At 38.5% G+C, this 21,335-nt stretch overlaps 1 protein-coding gene and 1 long non-coding RNA gene across 3 annotated transcripts in view; one reads left to right on the top strand and one right to left on the bottom strand.

Annotated features, from left to right (window-relative positions):
• Nucleotides 1–433: 433 nt before the first annotated feature.
• Nucleotides 434–21,122, bottom strand: LOC128074825 (uncharacterized). The gene is made up of 5 exons (XR_008203472.1): nt 21,058–21,122; nt 19,013–19,052; nt 9,747–9,954; nt 6,132–6,267; nt 434–1,715 (listed from the first exon to the last, which is right to left on the bottom strand). It is a non-coding gene; the product is annotated as an uncharacterized LOC128074825 (long non-coding RNA).
• Nucleotides 21,034–21,335, top strand: part of CNTN5 (contactin 5) — a 579,795-nt gene continuing 579,493 nt past the window's right edge. For both annotated transcript variants that reach the window (XM_052670906.1, XM_052670908.1), the window contains exon 1: nt 21,034–21,330. The gene's annotated coding sequence lies outside the window, so the exon portion shown is untranslated. The remainder of the gene's footprint in view (nt 21,331–21,335) is intronic.

Here is a 21,335-nt window from a genome sequence, read left to right on the forward strand (position 1 = left end):
TACCACTGAAAAGAGTCCAGCCTCACCACTATGGCCCCCACACCTCAGATATTTATAAACCTGGATCAGATCACCTCTCAGTCATCTTTTCTCAAGGCTAAACAGACCCAGTTCACTCAGCCTTTCTTCATAGGGGAGATGCTCCAGGCCCTTCACCATCTTCGTGGCCCTCTGCTGGACTCTTTCCAAGAGATCCTTGTCTTTTTTGTACTGGGGAGCCCAGAACTGGACACAGTACTCCAGATGAGGCCTTGCCAGGACAGATGCCACTATCCTCTCATCAAGGTCCCAGGCATGCACCCATCCCTCAACAATGACCAAACCAAACCATCAGTGAGCTATTAACAGTGTGTCTATTGAAAGCAGGGCACAGGGAGGGCAGTGCTGTGCAGTGCTGATTCAATTCTGATTCATATCTGATGAACACCTTGAGAGCTCACAGAGAGTTGTAACCATTGAACAAAACTGTTGGATTTGCTTCGTAAAAGCAAGGTCACATATCCCACTAATTTATGGTTTTGTTCCTCTCTTTTTTAATGTTTTGAGAAAAATATTAAAAATTAAGATGTTTTTTTATTTATATATTAATGATATTATATTCTTTACGAGGGCTGCACCAAAAGTAATGCCTCCTGTTTTAGTATGTTGACCCATGACATCAGAGGAAGATGTTGGTAGTATGGCATTAGGCTTAACTTTTCCACCAATATTCTATTACATTTTGCTCCCTTATGACAGATGGCAGCAAAGGAAAGTTATATCTTTGAATTTCTGTATATGGAAAAAAAGACACCCACTGACATACACTAATGCTTGCTGAATATCTATGGAGACCAAACAGTGGATATGAGCACAGTGAGAGAGGGTGGTGCATTTCAGTAGTAGTGACAGTGATTCGTCTCCACTAGTGCAGATTTCTATGAGCTCAGTGTGCAGGCTGTTGTTCATCACTGGTGAAAATGCATAGCTAATGGTGTTAATGATGTTGAAAACGGTGGTATGTTTTGAAAAACGGTGATTCCATGGAAACAAATAGGAGGCATTACTTTCAGAGCAACTTATGTATATGGTCCAAGACAATTCCTCTTTTCTCAGCGTGGCCAAGGAAAGCCAAAATGTTGGACATGTGTGGTCACAAAGACCTCCAGAGAGGTCTTCTATCCTCAAAGACTCTGTGAATCTGTGTTTCTATAAATATCCAACCGTCACCTACTGATGAAAACTACCTTTTTCAAATAAATAGTAATTAAAAGATGTAGATGCAGGACAGTTTATAGGGATGCATCCAATAACTTCAGCATCGCATAGGACTGGACTTTCTAATCTTAATTTTGTATCTCTCTTCCAAAAGTGTCACTGATTCATTTTCCTTGCACAGTCCTCTGGAATCTACCTAACTACCTTGTTCTCTGTCACTAATGATTTTTTATCTTCCCTCATGTGAGTAAAGGTGGCTAGTTTGATGCAAACGATCAGCTCATACAAAGCTTTTTCCTGGATCCAAGGTGATGGGAAGAGACAGATGCTGGCCATCAGTGGTCAGTTCAAGCTACTGCGTGTACTCAATTGAAGCATACTAATGCAGTTTACCTAGATCACCACAGAATTCTAGAGTCATAAAATCCTATATAGAGGTTCCCATATTCACATTCATTTGCTTTCTTGGGAAGTCTCAGAGAATCTTCTGAAATCATTGCTGATTCATGACTGCTAACCTAGAGGGAGAAGCAAATCATACATTTATGAAACACATGATAAAATTTGTCACCACTTGGCATAAAATTTCAGAACTGAAAATTTTAAAAACAAAATACAGAGTTCCATATACGGAGCATGTTGGTCCTGTCGGGGATTTCTTGGCCTTTTCCATCTGTGATTTTTCAATTTCGTTATGACTCTCAGACTCCTTGTAAAATCTTCATTGAGGCAACTATTTTCTGCAGGTCCATTATTCTCAGGGGTCTTATTAGGTTTGGTATAGTTTATATTTTATAAGTGTAAGACCTTACTGAAAAGAATGCCTTTGAGAATTGCTAAATCCAAACTGTTTTATGTGCTGAACTGATAAATAACGTTTAAAAAACCAACACAAATACAACATCTGTTTAAATAGACAGCAGCTACATCTAGAAGGGAGAGGAGAGGGAAATCAACTCGTGCAACACCTGCTTCAGGCTAAAACAGTAAAACTCAATTCATTTTCATACAGCATTTTCAAATAAAGCCTCTCAAAATACTTTATAGGAAGAGATAAAATGACAAGATAGCTTGTAAAGGAAGAGGTCATTGAAACTCACATTGACAGTAAGAGAAGGAAGCTGAACACTGGAATGCACTGGGCTAGGATAAAATAAATTAAAAAAAAAAAAAAAAAAAAGGAGAAAGTAATGTCTGTGCACAGTATAGCAAAAAGAAGAGAAAGAAGAGATGAGTGAGGATGGGGAGGGAGATGGAAGTGGGGATGGAGATGAGAATGAGGACAGAGATAGAGACAGGGATGGAGATGGGGATGAGGGTAAGAACACAAGAACTTGCTTCAACTGTTTCCGTGTAGTATTTAAATTTCATAGTTGTGCAGGAAAGGTAACTTCGTCATGCAAAATGAAGAATCCTAGACATAAATAAATATGTTACAAGGACTGTCTTAGCAACAGAACCAGCTTCCTACTCACAACAGTTGGAGGATAACTGAGACTGCCAATACTTATCAATACATGAATAGAAAATTTGCCTCTGTTACTTTAAACAAACACAGCACTTTCCAATTTTCTGGTGCGATAGTTTACAGGCTATTTTACCACAGATCCATGAGTGCTTGAATTCCAGTCTGAATGCTTGAATTATTTATTGAAATAACAATTTTCACTTTGTTCTGTTGTCTCTGAAGATCACAACGTGAATCAGTGTTAAGGACACGGATGTGGTTCAGGACTCGGTCCCCAGTGCTGAGCTCCAGATGTCAGGCAGATGGCACCAACACACAAAAGAAAGGGATAAGAATAGACACCAGCCCAGGAAAGCCAACTCTCTTCTACTTTTGATCACATCATAGCATACAATGAGTGTTCAACGATGTGACAGTAGGTGCAAGGAGAATTCATATTGCTTAGGAATGAAAGCAAGGGAAAGGAGTGCCAACTTCAGAGCACTACATTTTTACAAAAAAAAAAGAGAAACAATGTAGCAAACCAAAGCAACAGCAAGAATTAGAGAATAAACTGCAGAAATGAAAACACAAAATACTGGAAATAAGGCACATTTTTTCATTAAATTGTTTACATGTTTGAATTGTATACATGACAAGCAGATGGACACTCACTGTTACAGGCAGGCAGTGCACTGTTTATGTGCACTGTACTCCTTTAGAGGACCAGAAAAATATAAATTCTTCATATTTCATCAGGTTTTTTTTTTCCACTGGCATTTAGTTTTTATGTTTTTTCCTTTTTCTTTTTTTCCCTACTTGTTTCTTTGCACTGTAAATAATGTATACATGGCTTGCCATCTAGCTATTTATTGGACTCAAATACATTCTTGCAAAAGTGCTAACTTTCACATATTGATGTGCATTTTGGAGGATATGGATATTTCTCCATGACTGAGAAATAAGAGAATACTGACACATATCTTCACCATGCTCTATACTATTGAGGTGCTTTGCTCACACTTCCCAGGGAACCAGGCTGAGAACCAGCATAGTGTATATATTCCCAGACACAATAAGCCACCTCCCCATTCCAAAATTGGCAGCCCTATAGCAGTCCAAGACACCCAGTTACAAGTCAGCTGTTGGCCCACATGCCACTTGTTATGTGATATACCTAAAGGCAGAAGGGATGAGAGCGCCGTTGTGAGATCATGCAAATATTGTCTTTACATATTTTAATACAACAATGCTTGTAGTACATTACTGTAAGCAAAAAGTTCTTACTTCTTCATCCACAGTGTATGAAAATCAGAAAGAAATGTGACAGGTATACATATATATAAAAAAATTTTATATGATTTGATTTGTTTTAAATCTTTCTTCTTTAAAAATCTTTCTGTATTGAGGAAAGTTAGCTGTGTGCACTGTAAAGTACCAAATTTTATTACACCACAATGCCTTCAGATGGAAGAACAGGCAGTGATTATGTAGAACATAAAAGTAACAAATTCTAGACTTTTCTATGCAAAGCCACTACCCTGCCTTTTAGAAATATACCATTAATTATGCAATTACATAATTATGCTTGAAAAGTAGTAAAAGTATTTCATTTTTTTTCTGCAGGCTCCACTTTTAAAAATGCAATTATTTGATTTTAAGTGTTGTATTTTTTTCTTTGGAAGGCACATTTTAAGCAGATAGGAATTATTTTTAGCCCTGCTTGCCATAAGATAGAGTAAGTAGTGATAAATTAGTTAGGTTTTTTCCTTTTTAGATATGGCATGTTTATTTTATTCCAAATTAAATCCCAAGGTGATCTTAAATATACTGTTTAAACTTTCTTGTAGGTAAAAATGAGAGTACATAACACAATTCCATAATATTTGTATATTTAATACTGAATTAAAGTGGTTTGATTGAAATATCCTCTAGAAATGCCCACTTCATGACATGTTTTTTGTTATTAATCTGTGAGACCAGAAATAAAATAATACAATGGTCAATGTAAGCAAGAGCAACAGTAGGTATCCTTCATTATAGTTTATCCACAGGCTATTGATAGCAAATATCACACAGGCAGCACTATAACAGACTAGATAATTGTGGGCTTTGTCATGACTCCTACAAGTCCAAGGGGCTGGATCCTGGCTGGATGTTTAGGCCCAGAGTGTGGGGGTGAATGGAATTAAATCCAGAGGGTGATTGGTCATGAGTGGCGTTCCCCTGTGGATGGTTTTGGGGTATGTCCTGTTTAATATCTTTACTGATGACCTGACTGAGGAGATTGAGTGTGCTATCAGTAAGTTTGCAGATGACACCAAGGTGGCAGAAAGTATTGATTTGCATAAGAGTAGGAAGACCCTACAGAGGGAACTGGACAGGCTAGATAGATGGGCTGATGCCAATTTTATAAGCTTCAAGAAGACCAAGTGCTGGATCTTCCACTTAGGTCATAGCAACCCCAGGCAATACTACAGGCTTGGGGCAGAGTGGTTGGAAAGCTGTGCAGAGGAAAAGGATCTGGGCATGTTAGTTGACACCTAGCTAAACATGATCTAGCAGTATGCCCAGGTGGCCAAGAAGACCAATGGCATCCTGACTAATATCAGAAATAATGCAGCCAGCAGGAACAGGGAAATAATTGTCACCCTGTACTCAGCACTCGTGTGGCTGCATCTTGAGTACTGTGTCCAGTTTTGGGCTTTCACTGAAAGAAAGACATTGATGTCCTGCAGTCCAGTGAAGGTTAGTGAAGCTGTGAAGAATCCAGAGTACAGGTCCTATGTGGAGTGGCTGAGGGAACTTGGATTGTTCAGTCTAGAGAAGAAGAGGCTCAGGGGAGACCTTATTGCTCTCCACAACTCCCTAAAAAGAGTCTGTGGTGAGGTAGGTGTCAGCATTTTCTCCCAGGTAATAGTGATGGGATGAGAAGTAGTAGCCTCAAGTTGCCCCAGGGGAAGTTCAGGTTGGACATTAGAAAAAATGATCTCTTTAAAAGAGTGGTAATGCACTGGACTGAAGGACATGGTTAGAGGGCATGCTGAGGATGTGTTGACAGTTAGACTAGATGATCTTATCGGTCTTTGCCAACCTTAATTATTCTATTCTTATATGATTCTAACTCTCTCATTCCTCACAAAATAATCAGGGAAAGAAAGCCTTAAGCAAAGTATACTTAAATTCTTCTAAAGATAAATCTATACAAAGTAAGATTTAATTTTCCAGGCCCAGTTAGCAGATTTATTGGTCTTCACACTGCTCTATGAAGTATATTCTAAATACCATTTCTGCTTTTTTTTCTCGTGTTCTCAGACTCCTTCTTCCACAAAGAATTGGTTTTGCTACAAATCTTTTGTCATTATGATACTTCAGCCACGTCTGGTGTCTCAGTCAAAGCTGAACATTCCATTTTGAATCCTCAGATTAGTCTTCACTTTCGTGGTTGTAGAGAGGAGGATTTTTAACAGTTAAGCTATGCACTTACCTCTGGGAAGGGAATTATCTCCTGAATGGAACTGGTTTCCTAAAGCTTTTCCTTCTTACTTCTCTGCTAGCAGACTTTGAAATGGCATTGAGAGACGCTCATGGCATCCACTGACAGTATGACACAGAGAGGGCATCTGAAGATGTGAAAAAGAGAACAAAGTTTAGATGCCATACACTGCAAATGAAACTTCTATCATCATTTTCCACATATTTCTGTCTCACAGAACCCTTACTGTCTGCAGTTTAAGTTCTATTTCAGTTCACTCCTTCATGTTATTTACATATCCAATCCCCATATTTTAAATATATATTTTTTAATATTGTTTTATCAATTACATCTAAGTGCCCCTGAAAAACTATTTTTGGCATACATGGAAACAGAATATTTTCCAAAAGCCCCGACCATTGCCATGCTATGCAACACTTTAAATGCAGGATGGCTAGCTAAGTATCATTTTAAATTTATCATCTTTCATTGTCCTTCTTAGGACTATAATACTCAGGTATAGAAAGGAATATTAATAATTGATAAAATCCCTGTAACTTCACTATTGATTCCAGTTTCCTTTTTGTGTGTGTGTGTGTGTGTGTGTTAGCATGCTACCTACATCACAATACTGACTTTAATTGGTCAACTTGCTCTACCAATAGAATTTGACCACTGATGTGATCTATTGCCATGTTTAGCTTCCTTAATCACAGGCACCAATTTTTCTACCACTGATCTTTACTCTGGATTATTCATAGAAGGGCTTATAACTTATATATTTCCTATATCTTTTTTGTCCAAAAGACAAGACAATTCAACCTCATTGTCATAATAACATGTAATTTACATTACTAAAAATAAGCTGATTACTAAAATTAAGTTAAATTTCAAGAAATCTTTTTGACTTGTGGTCTGAGTGTAGGGTTTGGCAATCAGGCTTGCTAAACTGTAAACTGTCTCCCTCTGAGGGTAGTAATTCTGAGAAGACCTTTTAATTTTCCTGTTGTAATATTTTCCTCTGTTAACTTATTTACTATGTATGCCACTCAGAACTAATCAAGAGAACTAATCCTTCTAAAATTGTAGTTGGGATATCACTAAAAGAGGAAAGAAAGACTGGGATTTCCAGGGATTTTCATGTGATTATACTGAACTCTGGAGGGATAGGACTATGGGTTACATAGTCGAACAGTCTGCTCTTTGAGTGTGCTCAAGAGGGTGAAAACAAGGTATCTTTGGAGCATTCATAGCTTTTCATTTCATTTATTTGTGGCTTTACTTAATCTTCTGGGAAACAAAAGTTTCTTTTCCCACTTATCTATCTTTCAAGAGTTTCTTGCACTGAGTGCGTCAAGGTACTGAACACTGTAAAGTAAATGTGCACAATAATTCCAATGGTGTCAAGGTAAAATAAAGGAAAAAAGATTAAATAAATTATGTGAACATACGCACAGTGGCCACTTAGATAACATTAAGATAGCAAATGACCCAAAAACATCTGAAAAGCTGTAACTTGGAAGCAACTGATGTCGACACACATACACACATTCATTTATTTTGTGTGGTGCAAAACACAACATTAGGTTTTTTTCTATCATCCAAAAGTTCCCAACTTCATTGAAAATCACGCATAATTTAAAATAAATAAATAAATAAGAATGGAGATTCTCTGTCAAGTCCCCAGTCATTAAACTTATTCAGTATTTCTAAACTTATGTTGTATTGATTTAATGATGCTATTAGTAATATCTGTAGAGAATGTACAAATATATGTAATTGCTATTTGGGACATTATCTCAGTAGAAAAAATACCTAATTCCACTAATTAATGCTACTTCTGTTTCTGTTAACAGTACACTGTATACATGCTAATAATGTTATTATCAGCAGCAATGAATTTTAATTAGCATTTATGTGTAGAAATGTAATTCAAAATAAACACATACATTCTGATCAGTTCATTTTATTAAATTAGTTGCATAGTTATTTCCAGAGGTAAAACATTATTTCTAAGTATCAATTAACAATGAAATCCACCATTCAGTGCTTAAGTTAAAACCTCATACATGAATCAGGCATCTAGAGATCCTATTCTAACCAATACCCCAAATCAGACTGTTGTATTCAACTCTGCTATGAATACAAAATAGGAATTATAACTACATAGTATTCTGGTTTAGAGGGTGTACTTTATATGATGATAAAGTTAGGAAAAGTAAACTTGAAGAATAGAAAATGAAACTAAACAAAAGAAATAACAGATCCAGGGACACCCAAGGAGTATAGAACATTTCAAGAAACTTAATCCAGATCTTATGAAAGCTCATTCATTGCTTTAGCTACAAAACATTAGAGATATGACTGAATCAGAGACTGAATTTTTATAGAGACTTGAAATGTGTAGCAGATTCAGAATGCAATTTGAGCATCCTCCCTGCATGAAACTACAGAAACTGGAAGGAGAGACTTAGGGAATTTGATGAATTGGCAGTATCCTGGAATCCATCAGTCTACATTATTTATTTTAGTCCTCTTAAGGGCATGTTGCAGTGACCAATACTGATATACAGAGATCAGTACAGAATAAAGTACTCTTTTCTCATACTGCAAGCATAAATGTTTGACAGTATTCCTACATTTTGTGAACTGATTTGGAAGAAGATTAAAAATCTTATTAAAAAGCTAATAAAATGCATGTGAGCCATCTTTGACACTAAGGAAATTCCAGTTCAGTTCCTGAGAGGTAGATCAGACATAGCTGTGTTCTCTTATGATTCCTATATCTTACACAATTTGTGAAATATTAATACTCTTCTCTGCAGATTCTGGAAGAAAAAATTCATAAAAATGTTAGGTACTTTGTAAAACCCATGAAACTGTCTAAAACCAATCCTCTCTCAATTGAAACACTGATTATATTACATATATTAAAAAGTGCATCTATTATAATTGATTTTACTGTGTTTGCAAACTATATAGTTTGCTCTGAAAATAAGGTCTCCTATTTATTTCCGTGGAAACTACAATGGACACAAAGTGCACAAAAATACTATTTAATAGGGCAAATTCTCAGCTACAAGACACCAGTGCTTACTCTCTTACACTTACTCTCTGCTGTCATCTATTACACTGCAGACAAATGTAATGGAAAGTTCAACCTCTACTCCCATCCAACCAACATTTGGCTGTGACGACATGAATCAACAGAATAAAATAGGAGGCACTACTTTCGGAGCATCCCTTATAAATTCAGCACTGCTGTTTCAAAAATATCACCAGTATCAACAACAAAAAGCCTAAGGTGTGATTAACTTCTTCCTCTCTACCATAAGTTTGCTTGTTACTGACACGTTAGCAATCCTAATCAGTGTTGTTTAATCCTTGCTATGCACACAGTAAACTCAATTAGCAATCCTGTACATTTCACTGTTTGGATTGCACACACAAGGACATGAATGGACAGCATGGACTTCTTTTTGGAAACAGGAAGCTTCAGTAACATTAATAGTCAGAAGGTTGTTAAGAACAGACATATGGAAAAAAGCTGCGATTCCTCTCTGGGTGCAAGGGAAAACACAAAATGTCATAGTGCTACTAAGTACATTTAATAGCCAAGATACTCACCTTTTTGTCACTGTCAGTGTTGCAGAGTAAATCTAAATGGGCAATGGGAGCGCTCGCACATCATTAAAGAAATTGTCAGTAATCCCTTGAGTCCATCTGTGTTGTAATTGCCACTGGTGGAGGAGGGAGATGTGTCAGGTAGAAATATATTTGCACACCATCCTGAGATGGCAATACTGGTAGTTAGCACTCCTTCAGACTTTTATAACTGCTTTGGAAATAATTGAGAGGGGGAAATAAATAAGAAAAAGTGAGATGGTATTTTTTACAGCTGCTGCTCATAGTATCATGACATTTAAAGTGCATGTTAAAATCCATCAAGTACAGTAAAAACATAATTACTCCATTTATGTAACGTGCATTATGTACCTAATAGGAGCAGAGTTAGTCTACCAGTGTCTTGAATCTGTTATGGAAAAAATAGACCAGAATGCTTTGAAAAAACGCTGTTTCTAAGCTTATTATTAAATTAGCATATGTGTTCTCTCTAAGAAAATTAAACCATCTGATGGGCAAAAAATGTTTCTACTTCACATGTAGAGTACAAATTTAATTCTTAACAAATTGCCTTTGCTTTTAAACTGTGCTATTGGAATGATAAGAAAAAAATCTTATATTGCGTCATCACTCTTTAAATTTCACTAACTAGTACTTGGCTATATATTTACCAAAATGTTTTTCACACATAAACAGTTTTGCTTTCAGTTTGTTACATTTGCATAAATGTATTTGTCAAAACCCTAATCCTATGCTCATACAAATCCTATAGAACAGATTTTAGCTAATTTTATAGCTTTTTCATGTTTTTCCTTTGTTAAAGGTGCTTTACACTTATTGACTGATATTTCACAACAGCAATTGAAATTCTACTAAATACTTAATGTCCTTTGCTTAAACATTCAGAGCTAGTCCAGTGTGAAGTAAAACTCTTTCTCTCTTTTTCTTTCCTTAATAAATCTTCTGAGATGGGACCTTAAGATGCAGCTCTGAGGTAAATCCTGCTCCAAACTTCCTTTAAGAAAGAGACCACTTCCAAAAACACAAAATGTCTTTGAAGCTCAAAAGATCATAGAACCACAGAAACATAGAATGGTTTGGGTTGCAAGTTCCAACCCCCGTGCTATAGGCAGAGACACCTCCCTCTAGACCAGGTTGCTCAAAGCCCAATCCAGCCTGGCCTTGAGTGCATCCAAGGAGAGGTCATCCACAACCTCACTGGGCAACTTGTTCCAGTATCTCATCACCCTCACAGTAAAGAATTTCTTCCTAATATCTAGTTTAAATCTTAGTCTAAGGCTGTTTTAAAGAAGTTTTCCCTTGTCCTGTCACTACCTGCCCTCTCAAAAAGTCCCTCCCTAGCTTTCCTGTAAGCCCCATTTAGGTGCTGAAAGGCTGCTATAAGACTGGCCATCTATCAGCGCTCCTGGTTAACTGGTGAGGTCCCAGAGGATGGGAGGCTTGCTGATGTGGCTCTCATCTTCAAGAAGGGCCATAAGGAGGATCGGGAATTATAGGCCTGTTAACCTGACCTCGGTGCCAGGGAAAGTTATGAAGCAAATCATCTTGGATGAAATTGAATGGCGTGTGTGGTGTCCAGGGGATCAGGCCCAGCCAGCACAAGTTTGTGAAAGGCAGGTTGTGCTTGACCAACCTCATCTCCTTCTACGACTGGGTGACCAGACTGTAGATGAGGGAAAGACAGTTGATGTAGTCTACCTAGATTTCAGCAAAGCCTTTGACACGGTCTCTCACAGACTTCTTCTGGGGAAACTGGCTGCCCGTGGTCTGAACAGGTCTACCCTTCTTTGGGTAAGGAACTGGCTAGAGGGCTGTGCCCAGCGGGTCGTGGTGAAAGGAGTTAAGTCCAGTTGGCGACCCGTTACAAGAGGTGTCCCCCGGGGGTCAGCACTGGGTCCCATCTTGTTTAATATCTTTATTGATGACCTAGATAAGGGGATTGAGTGTACCCTCAGTAAGTTTGCAGTTGACACCAAGGTGGGAGGTGGTGTTGATATGACTAATGGTAGGGAGGCCCTTAAAAGGGATTTAGGCAGGCTGGATCGCTGGGCTGAGGTGAATGGGATGAGGTTCAACAAGGCCAAGTGTCAGGTCCTACACTTTGGGCACAACAACCCCATGCAATGTTATAGGCTTGGGGCAGAGTGGCTGGATGAGTGTGAAGAAGAGAAGAACTTGGGGGTGTTGGTTGATGCTCAGCTGAACATGAGCCGACAGTGTGCCCAGGTGGCCAAGAGGGCCAACGGCATCCTGGCCTGCATTAGAAATGGTGTGGCCAGCAGGAGCAGGGAGGTGATCATCCCCCTGTACTCAGCACTGGTGAGGCCGCACCTCGAGTACTGTGTTCAGTTTTGAGCCCCTCACTGCAGAAAAGACATTGAGGCCCTGGAGTGTGTCCAGAGAAGGGCAACGAAACTGGTGAGGGGTCTGGAGCACAAGTCTTATGAGGGAGTTGGGACTGTATAGTCTGGAGAAGAGGAGGTCAAGGGAGACCTCATTGCACTCTTCAACTTTCTGAAGGAAGGTTGCGGTGAAGAGGGATTTGGCCTCTTCTCCCAGGCAACGAGCAGGACATGGGGTAATGGCCACAAGTTGTATCAGAGGAGGTTTAGATTAGACATAAGGAAGAACTTTTTCTCTCAGAGAGTGGTCAGGCACTGGAATGGCTGCCAAGAGAGGTGGTGGAGTCGCCGTCCCTGACAGTGTTCAAGAGGCATCTGGATGACGTGCTGCGTGATATGGTTTAGTGCTTGTGGTGGCAATGGTGATCAGGAGACAGTTGGACTGGATGATCTTATAGGTCGTTTCCAACCTTGTGATTCTATGATTCTGTGATTCTATGGTATCCTGAGAGCCTTTTCTTCTCCAGACTGAAGGGCCCCAACTCTCTCTCTGTCCTTGTAAGGGAGATTATCCTCAAACTATAAAATAGCCTTTTTAAAGTAATGGAAACTGAGAATACAATGAAAAAAAGTAATAACAAAAATTTGAAATGCCTCCCCATGTTCTGTTATAACCCCCTAGAGGGCCCCCTTTCCACCAATAAATCCCATGTTTTTTAAAACTGTACATTTTTCTGTTTCTAAGCCCCCTCAATGAGGTCATTCTCAGAGGCTTCCACTATACTGCAGTTTTCCTGCCAACTTTGTTCATCTGTCCATCTTTTCTCATTTGCTTTGGAGTGACAAATGAAATTTTCCACAATTTTCTCTCCCTTAGTAGCTTAACTGCTCTTGGATATCTGCAATTTCTTCTCATAAGAGTATATCATCTAATTCAACCTATAGCCTCCAAGGCCAATTAACAAAATCAATATCTGTCCAACTTTGTGACCACTCCTAATTGCAGGGGCATACAATTGTGTGTAAAAAAAATTAAATCATTATTCAGTCTCTCACATCTTTTTCAAAGAACGTTAGAGTAAGAAAATATTTAAAAATCTTTATATCTCAATGTTAACACTTTGAAAGGAAAACAGATTCATAAACATTCACTTTCATTGGTAAAAATTAGTTGATAATATAGAAAAAAATTTTATTAAAGATGGAGCAAGTATTTTCTTTGGAGTTATTCTTGCTTGATACTTCCCTTGGAAGATTCTGTTTGAGGCTGCTTATAACTACCAAAATGTTAAACTTGGCATGATTTTTTTCTCCATTGGGTGTCTGTCAAGCAGAAGATTTACTTTAAATTTTTTATGAATGTTTCAGCAAAAAATGATTCAGCCATTTCTGAACACAAGTTAATGGAAAAATACTCTTTTTCAGTGATGTTAATTTACAACAAATTTGTCAGTTACATAGGTCACTCCAAATAATACTTCCTGCTCATTTCAATGGAAACTACAACAGAGACAAAGAGCACAATAACACTGTTTGTTAGAGCAAATTCTGAACTACAAAACACTGTTTTCAAGCTAGTCCACGAGCTCTGCATTTTCAATAGCAATGACCAAGAGCCTGCATGCTGCATTCAAAAACCTGCACCATTGGAGGTGACCCACTGTTGCTATCATCACAGCTGAAATGCACCACCCACTGCCTCACTGTGCTCACACCCACTGGTTTGTCTCCATAAACGTTCAGCAAGCAAATCATAACAGATGTGGAAGAACAGAAATGAGGAAACAGGGCAAAGGTAGTAACAGGAAAGTAGGACTTCTAGAAATTTGGAGGATCTTCAGAGACAGAAAGGAATCAATTATGTAATGTTGGTGCTCAGTCGAGTCAGAGAGCTCTCGCTGTTTCTTGTAGCATCAGAATAGTTCTCCTTTATTGAGTTCAACATAAATATTATATACAATTCACTTACAAACAAGAAGTTCCAGTTCCTCTAAGAGATCCTCTAATCAGTTAATTGGTCCTAGCTTCTCCCAGACAACAGTGATAAAGGATGAAAGGTTTTTCAATTGTGACAAGATTAGCAATGCAGTCAGGAAGATCCTCCTGTTCACCCTCAGATACAAACGTCCTTTGCTCTCTGTCTTACAATCCAGTCTCCCAAGGTTTCACAGTGATAGGGTCCATCAAGGAGTCTGGTAAGCTCTTTGGTGACTCGCTCACAGTTACATCTTCCCCCACAGTGTAAGGATATGATTTAAGTGTCAGCTCTGACAGACAAACTGAAACCCCCTAAGACACTGCTCATCAAAACTCAGAAGAGCAGATAGAAGGGGTTTTGTTCACCCTCAGATTATAGCCTGGAGGAAAACACATGACTGATGACTTAATGCTGTACAAATCCAATGGAATCATGCCTAGCTGGTATGCGTTTTTATGCCTCTTGTAATGCTCCTTAAAAAATCTAATATACTTAAAAATCTGGTACATTTACTTGAATGCCATCGTGATTCTGTATGTTGGGATTTCTGATTTGTGTATGTGGCTTTCTTTTAAAAGATGGAATTTACACTTTGAAATATGGATGAAAAAGACAGGGTTGCAGTGTCAAAAAGTAAGAAAGTAATTGTTAGCATAAGAATTTCCTATACTACTACAGTCTACTTCCCCATATTTGTTCTTGAGTTTTTGTTAATTCATTTGAGAAATTGACATGAGAGATGGAAAGAGAACATCAGGATTTTCTGTTTCTGACTTTGTTGCAAATGGAGGAAGTCAGGACACTTCCAATCAGAAATTATTGTGTGGCACATAATGCTTGAAGTTCCTTTGAAATAGATCAATTTGCTTCAGTGGCACGTGTAAGCATATTGAGGTAGCTGTGATCACAATACTAGTAAGACATCTTGTGCTTTAAAACCCAATAGTTTTGATTGTTGCAGATGGTATTGAGATATTAACAAAGTAGAGTATGTTCCATGGTATTGGTTATTGGTGCAGCTGTTAAGTTAATGAAGTCAGTATATATTCAGTTTTAATTGTAGACACATTTTATTTGAGCTTTCACAGTACAGCTGTTCTGTGAGTTATCCTGCAATATACATATATATTTTGTAAGTCATAATCTCCATTCAAGAGGATACCTTCAGGAATTTATTTAGTTAGGGGGCCTTAAGATGAAAGATCAGTTATCAGGAAGTTGTCCCTTCATAAAAGTTTATGTTGTCCCTTCATACAAGGTTTAAAGTTTTCAAAGTCATCCTCTTTTGTCCCTTCACCTGCCAAGTCACCATCAATAACATTTGTGATTAGATTAAATAAATTTATTTTATCAAATTAATGCCACCTTTGAATACCTATATTTGATCAGATATTCTGTGTGTTACTATTTGAATTAAACAGGCAGTGCTGGCTGTACTTGAAGAAAGAGCTTCACTCTAGTTTATGTTATATTATTTTCAAATAGGGTGTTTCAAATCCACTATTCCTCGTAAACTCCTTTATTTTCCTTATGTTTAATTCCAGGCAGGAAAAAAAAACAAATGTTCTGCACACTTGGGGCCATGGAAAACAAGGACATTTTTGATTATCTGTTGTAGCATCCTCCATCTTTGTGAGGCAGAATGGTATTTCCAGATGTATTACAAAACAGACTGCAATGCCTTGGTTTATAAGAGCAAAACTTTGACTACCATTGTTAGATATTCAACCAAAGGAATCTATTTTTTTTTTTTTCTAAATGCCAAAATAAAAAAAAAAAGAAAAAAGAAAAAAGAAAATTCCTCAGCATCTTTGAAAAAATCAGGCCACTTATATTTAGGTATTGAAACATGAGTTAAGAATCTAAATTTAGTATATACCTCTGCCTGCACTGAGACGACATGGACTCTAGCTGCTCTGCAGTCAAAAGGAGGGCAGTCTTTTCATTCTGCATGCCCTTGAATATTGTGAGATTTAGATTGGGAATGTAATGGTATTTCTCTTTGTCACTCTCCAGTTCCTCCTGCTGCTGGAACACTCAAATATCAGTTCGGATTATTCTTCTGAAATTCTGTGGTGCTCCAAGAGTCTTTAATTTCTCATTTTGTTTTTCTCTTCTTTGAGGACTCCAGTTCACTACGTCCCCTAACTTATTTGCTGTCTGAATATTTATTGTTAGACAGGGATGGCCACAGTGGTAAACTGATATGTTCTTCCCCCATTCGTCATTCCTTTGTGCATTTTGCTCCCACATGTAGCAGAAGTTATGCTCCCTGTTTGCAGAATCGGTCTCCAGGGGCCATTAGATCCTTCTTGTGCATATGGTGAAGATCAAGCTGGAAGGAATGAGCAATAATATGGTTTTGTTATTCCCAGCATACTAACTAATAAGTAATACCACAGCACCAAAATCAATGCATTGTACCTGAGAACAGATGTTCTAGGTACATCTCTCCCAAGATTAGGAAACCCATCAGAGAATATGATTCTCCAGATATCTTCTGAGATTTATTCTACCTCTGAAACTACAAAGTTATTTTGCACTTGAACAAACAACTCAGAAAAATAAGAGGAACTCTGCCTGATGATCACTTCTGTGTCAGAAGCCAAGAAACTAGTTTTTAAGAACCAGTCTTTCTGGCTTTTTGCAGATCGCTCCTCAAAAACCCTAAACTCAATGGAGAAGCAGCATATAAATGGGATTGGAATAAGACAAAAATATTCAAAGCTTTTGAATGGCTGTCCTACTGGCTGTGGTTTCTGAAGAGACATGGGAATTCCATCTGCTAAAACTGAGTATCACAGCACTGCTAGTCTATTCTTTGGTGTTCATAGTTTTGGTGGCAACATACAGAAAATATCTGCATAATATGTAATTAGGTAGTACTTAGCCTATTTATTCTTAATCTAGGCAGCAGTGGATGCTAACAACAAGGTTCCCCAACAAGGAACAAAATGTCCTCACTGCCTTTAAGTTGCGTGACTAATTGCAGAACAGCTCTACCACCCTCTCTTACTTAGGCCATGGATCAATGAAACAATAAATTCAATGTACAGGTTTCTGTTCCAGGATTAAAAAAGATATTCTGACTTGATATAAAGCTATGATATGGTATATGCTTCTTTCTACTGCTTCCAAAGTTTTTCAGATAGGTTAATTTTCTGCCAGTCTCTATGTTGGACAGTAGGCATCTGTCTGCACATCTAAAAATTCAGGAGTCTTCTGTCCCCAAAGATTGGTGATTTTTGTCTTTTTATTTGTTTGTGTTCTGCAGCAACTTCTTCCCCTCAGTTTGTTAATTATCTGCTATTGCAGAAGGCCTCCATGGTTGGCTCTGAATCTTTTGCTGTTTGCCGAATGCATATTTACACATAATTCTGCTTATCCCCCTAAAAATTTTCTATAACTCTAATTATGTAGCCATGAGGAATCGAGCGGTCCTACCCAGATATTCTAGAGGACAAAATCCTTCCAATACTGAAAATAACTTTACAAACAGGAGGGAAAGAGAGGAGATTTAGATTAGATGCCAGGGAAAATTTCTTTCTCAGAGGGCAGTGAGGCCCTAGCTCAGCTGCCCAGAGAAGCTGTGGATGCCCCATTCCTGGAGGTGCTCAAGGCCAGGTTGGATGGGCTCTGGGCAGCCTGAGCTGGTGGGGGGGGAGGATGGATGGAGGAACCAGCTCATAGCAGGGGGCAGGGATTGGGAGTGCTTTGAGATCTCTTTCAACAAAAACCATTCTATAATTCTATTAAAACTGTAGCAATTGGCAGTAAAATTACAGAGTACAGGGTACTACAAAGTGCTAGAACAGTGTCAGCACATGCTTGCATTAAAGAAAAAAAAAAAAAAAAAAAAGTAATTTTCAAATACTGTCCGAAATTACCCAAAAAAACTTAAAAACTTTTTGTTATAAATGGGAAGGGGAAGACAGAGAGTACCTCTCATGCCACTCTAACACAGCATACCCAGTGCTGTTGTAGACACAGATGTGGGGGAGAAACTTGTGCAACCAATTATTTTCTTCCAAATTTACTACCTATCTTTTGCTTATGTTCTATATTTGGTTAAGGAAGAACAATGAAATACAGCAGTAATAATGGTATTACTGAGAGAGTTATCCAGTGGCAAAGAGAAAGAATACTCAGCTTAAAAGAAGAAGAGTGACTCAATGAAAATGAAGGACGTATAAAACAAAGCAGAGAAGAGCACAGAAACAACTCAGGCCCTGCAGATGTGCTGCATCTGTTTGTTTGCCCACTGGGGACACTGAGATAGAAAGATTAAGGCATTTATATGGAGATAGATAGACAACTGGATCAGATAAGTGAACTGCAGCTAAATTGACTTAAAGTCTATAATAGCAATAATACTGAGAGAAAGGAGTGAAAGTTACTTGCTGTCAGTGCATTAAACATTGAACATATATGCCATAAAACAACTCATGATCTTACGTGATGGAGTGAGAACGGAACTGACCTTGCAAAGGATATACACAATCAGCTGAAATTTTAACAGGTTATCTTAAAAGCTGTATGTTCCTTCACTTCTGAAGAATACTGGTACTTATAAATATATTATCCATTCATCATTATATTAAAGGAAAACGTAAAAACATGTCCTTGTAGAAACACTGCTGATGGGTTATTGAAAAGAAGGAAGTAAATATAAAATGTTACCATTCAAAACAAATATGTCCCTTGACAAGAGCATAAGATAGAAGTGAGTTAAAAGCAAAAATGATGTAGCCCAATAGAGATAGAAATGTTCTTTATGGTAATTAAAAATAACACTAATCTGTATACTCCACAAGGGTAAAGGCTATAAAATTTTGTTCTTTGTGACTTAAGATTGATATATATATATGTATTTGTATTTTTTAATTCCATCACTATCTGAAAAATCACAAAGGGCCAGTGAAACTCACCTTTTCACACGTAATTCTTGACTGTTGTCATAAATGGCTACTATATGTAAAATAAAATACATTTATTAACAAAAATGCTTCTGGCTTTAATGTTCACTTTGGAAATATTGAGAAATGGAGCTTCATAAGTTATTCATACCATCAGAATTAATGCAGTGACTATTCCTGGCTTCTGATTAAATGCTGTCTTGTAGCCTAGTAACACTGGAAATAATGACCTGATGATAATGTTCTGAAAATTGAGTCAATGTAGAGAAGCTTTGACATGTCAAGTTGCAACATTACTTTCCCAACAGCAGTTTGCCTGGAGAGCCATGCAGAGCTGTGGGGGACGATTTTCTTCTGGTTTGTATGGGAGACTGAATTCAAAGTCAATTTCTAATGATGGGCTCATACTCAGCCTTTCACCATAAGAGTTAAGGTAGTGGTAACTAATAAATTTACAATTTTACTTTACAATAAATTTATAAATAAATTTACAATATTTTACTAATAAATTTACAACTTTGGCATTAAGGAGAAAAAAAAAAAAAAAGGGAGTTGAAGCTTGAAGATGAGCTCATTCTCAATGATATTATTAGTGGACAGAACTCATATGACTTGGATTTGTAAAGCCTCTGTCAGACTTTCAATATAGCACACAAGACCACAAAAGGATATAAAACTTTGTGACAGTGTTGATAAGTTATCTTTCTAGAGGTGTCAATATGAAATACATGAAAAAGACATCGGGAAAAAAAATTGCAGTGGGATTGCCAAGGTTTAAGGCTAGAACAGAATAAGAACCCCAGCAAATTCCCAAACTGAATGATTCTTCTTTCCTATTTATCTAAAACAAATAATGATTTCTTAAAATAAATAAAAACAAAATACATGACAAATAAAAGAAATAAGTAGAGAAAAACATACATACATATATATTTGTACATCACATGGGTTCAGAAAGCATTAACCACTGAAATGGAGTCACTGAAGCAGGGAAAAATCTTGGTGAATGGGAACTGGGTAACAGTTACTCAGTTAATGCAGAAGTTAAAAAAAGAACCTAATTACTTGTGTAAGATGAAAAAAAAAAAAAAAAAAAAAAGCAAGGGGAAAAAAAATTATAGAAGTGCAGAGAAACATCACATGTTAAAGTAGAAAGTTGCCGTTGCTACAGAAGAAAAAATAAATTAATGAATTTATATATATATATACCAAAAAAAAAAAAAAAGAAAAAAGAAAAAAAGAAAAAAAGAAAAAAAGAAAAGAATTTAATCAGTCCGGATCCTGAGGGTAGCCATCAGAGAGAGGCGCGGGGTGGAAGCGCGCACTGCATGCATAGATGACCACCGAAGCAGCCGGGGAACGCAGGGGACAACTCACAGAAGCACAGCCGGCCTGGCGCTCTGCGCAGCGGCGGGGCGCGGCTCCGCGGTTCGCGCAGTTTCCGCGCAGTGTACGGGGAGCGCTGTAGGGCGGAGCGGGGGTGCAGTGTCGGAACGGTGTGCAGTGAGAAGCGGGTGGATGGAGGGAAATGAGGAGGGGGAAGGAGAGGGGTCTGCCGGCTCCAGGGCTGTTCCAGTTACAGCTGCCGCGGCATGAAGAGAAGGACTGTGCTGTGTGCGATGAAGGCAACGGCGCAGGGTGTTGATAGGAGAAAGATCAGTACCAGACGAGAATAAAATGCATTTAAGCAAAAAAGAAAAAGAAAAAAAAAAAAAAAGAAAAAGAAAAGGAAATAAGAATTCTATAAGGCGGTGATGGGGGATAAAATGGTTACTGGGGAAAGCTGGTGGCTTGGGAAGGGTAGCAGCGGAAAGCGCTCGCCAAATCGTCCCTTTGCTGTGGGTATCCGCATGTGCTTAGGGATAGGAGCGCGGCGTGAGCGGGCGCACACACACACGCACACACACATGCACACACACACGCACACACCGCCGGGGGCTCAGCCCCCGCCCCCGGGCTCAGCCGGGGGAGGTGCCTCAGTACCCCCCACCCCGGCGGGGAGGGGGACGGCGGGGCCGGGAGGGGCTCGCGGGAGTCGGCGGCGCGGATGTCTTCACCTGGTTCTGTGCAGCAGTGAGCCCGGAGAGGAGAGGCGGTCGGGTTGGGAGTGCTACCTCTGGATGGTTTAAAAAAAAAAAAAAAAAGAAAAAAAAAAAACCAAAAAACCAAAAACAACAACAAAAAAAAGCAGAAACAACAAAACCAACCAACTCTGCAATCCTCTGCTCCCCACAGGCTGAACAGTATAAGGGACTGCTCTATTTGAGGCTGTCGGGAGGATGGGAAAGACAGACTGAGAGTCAGGGAGAGAGAGACGGCGCACCGCCGCGGTAAG

This window comes from Tympanuchus pallidicinctus, unplaced genomic scaffold (genome assembly GCF_026119805.1).
Source record: "Tympanuchus pallidicinctus isolate F22 unplaced genomic scaffold, pur_lepc_1.0 scaffold11, whole genome shotgun sequence".
In the NCBI taxonomy this organism is placed as follows: domain Eukaryota; kingdom Metazoa; phylum Chordata; class Aves; order Galliformes; family Phasianidae; genus Tympanuchus; species Tympanuchus pallidicinctus.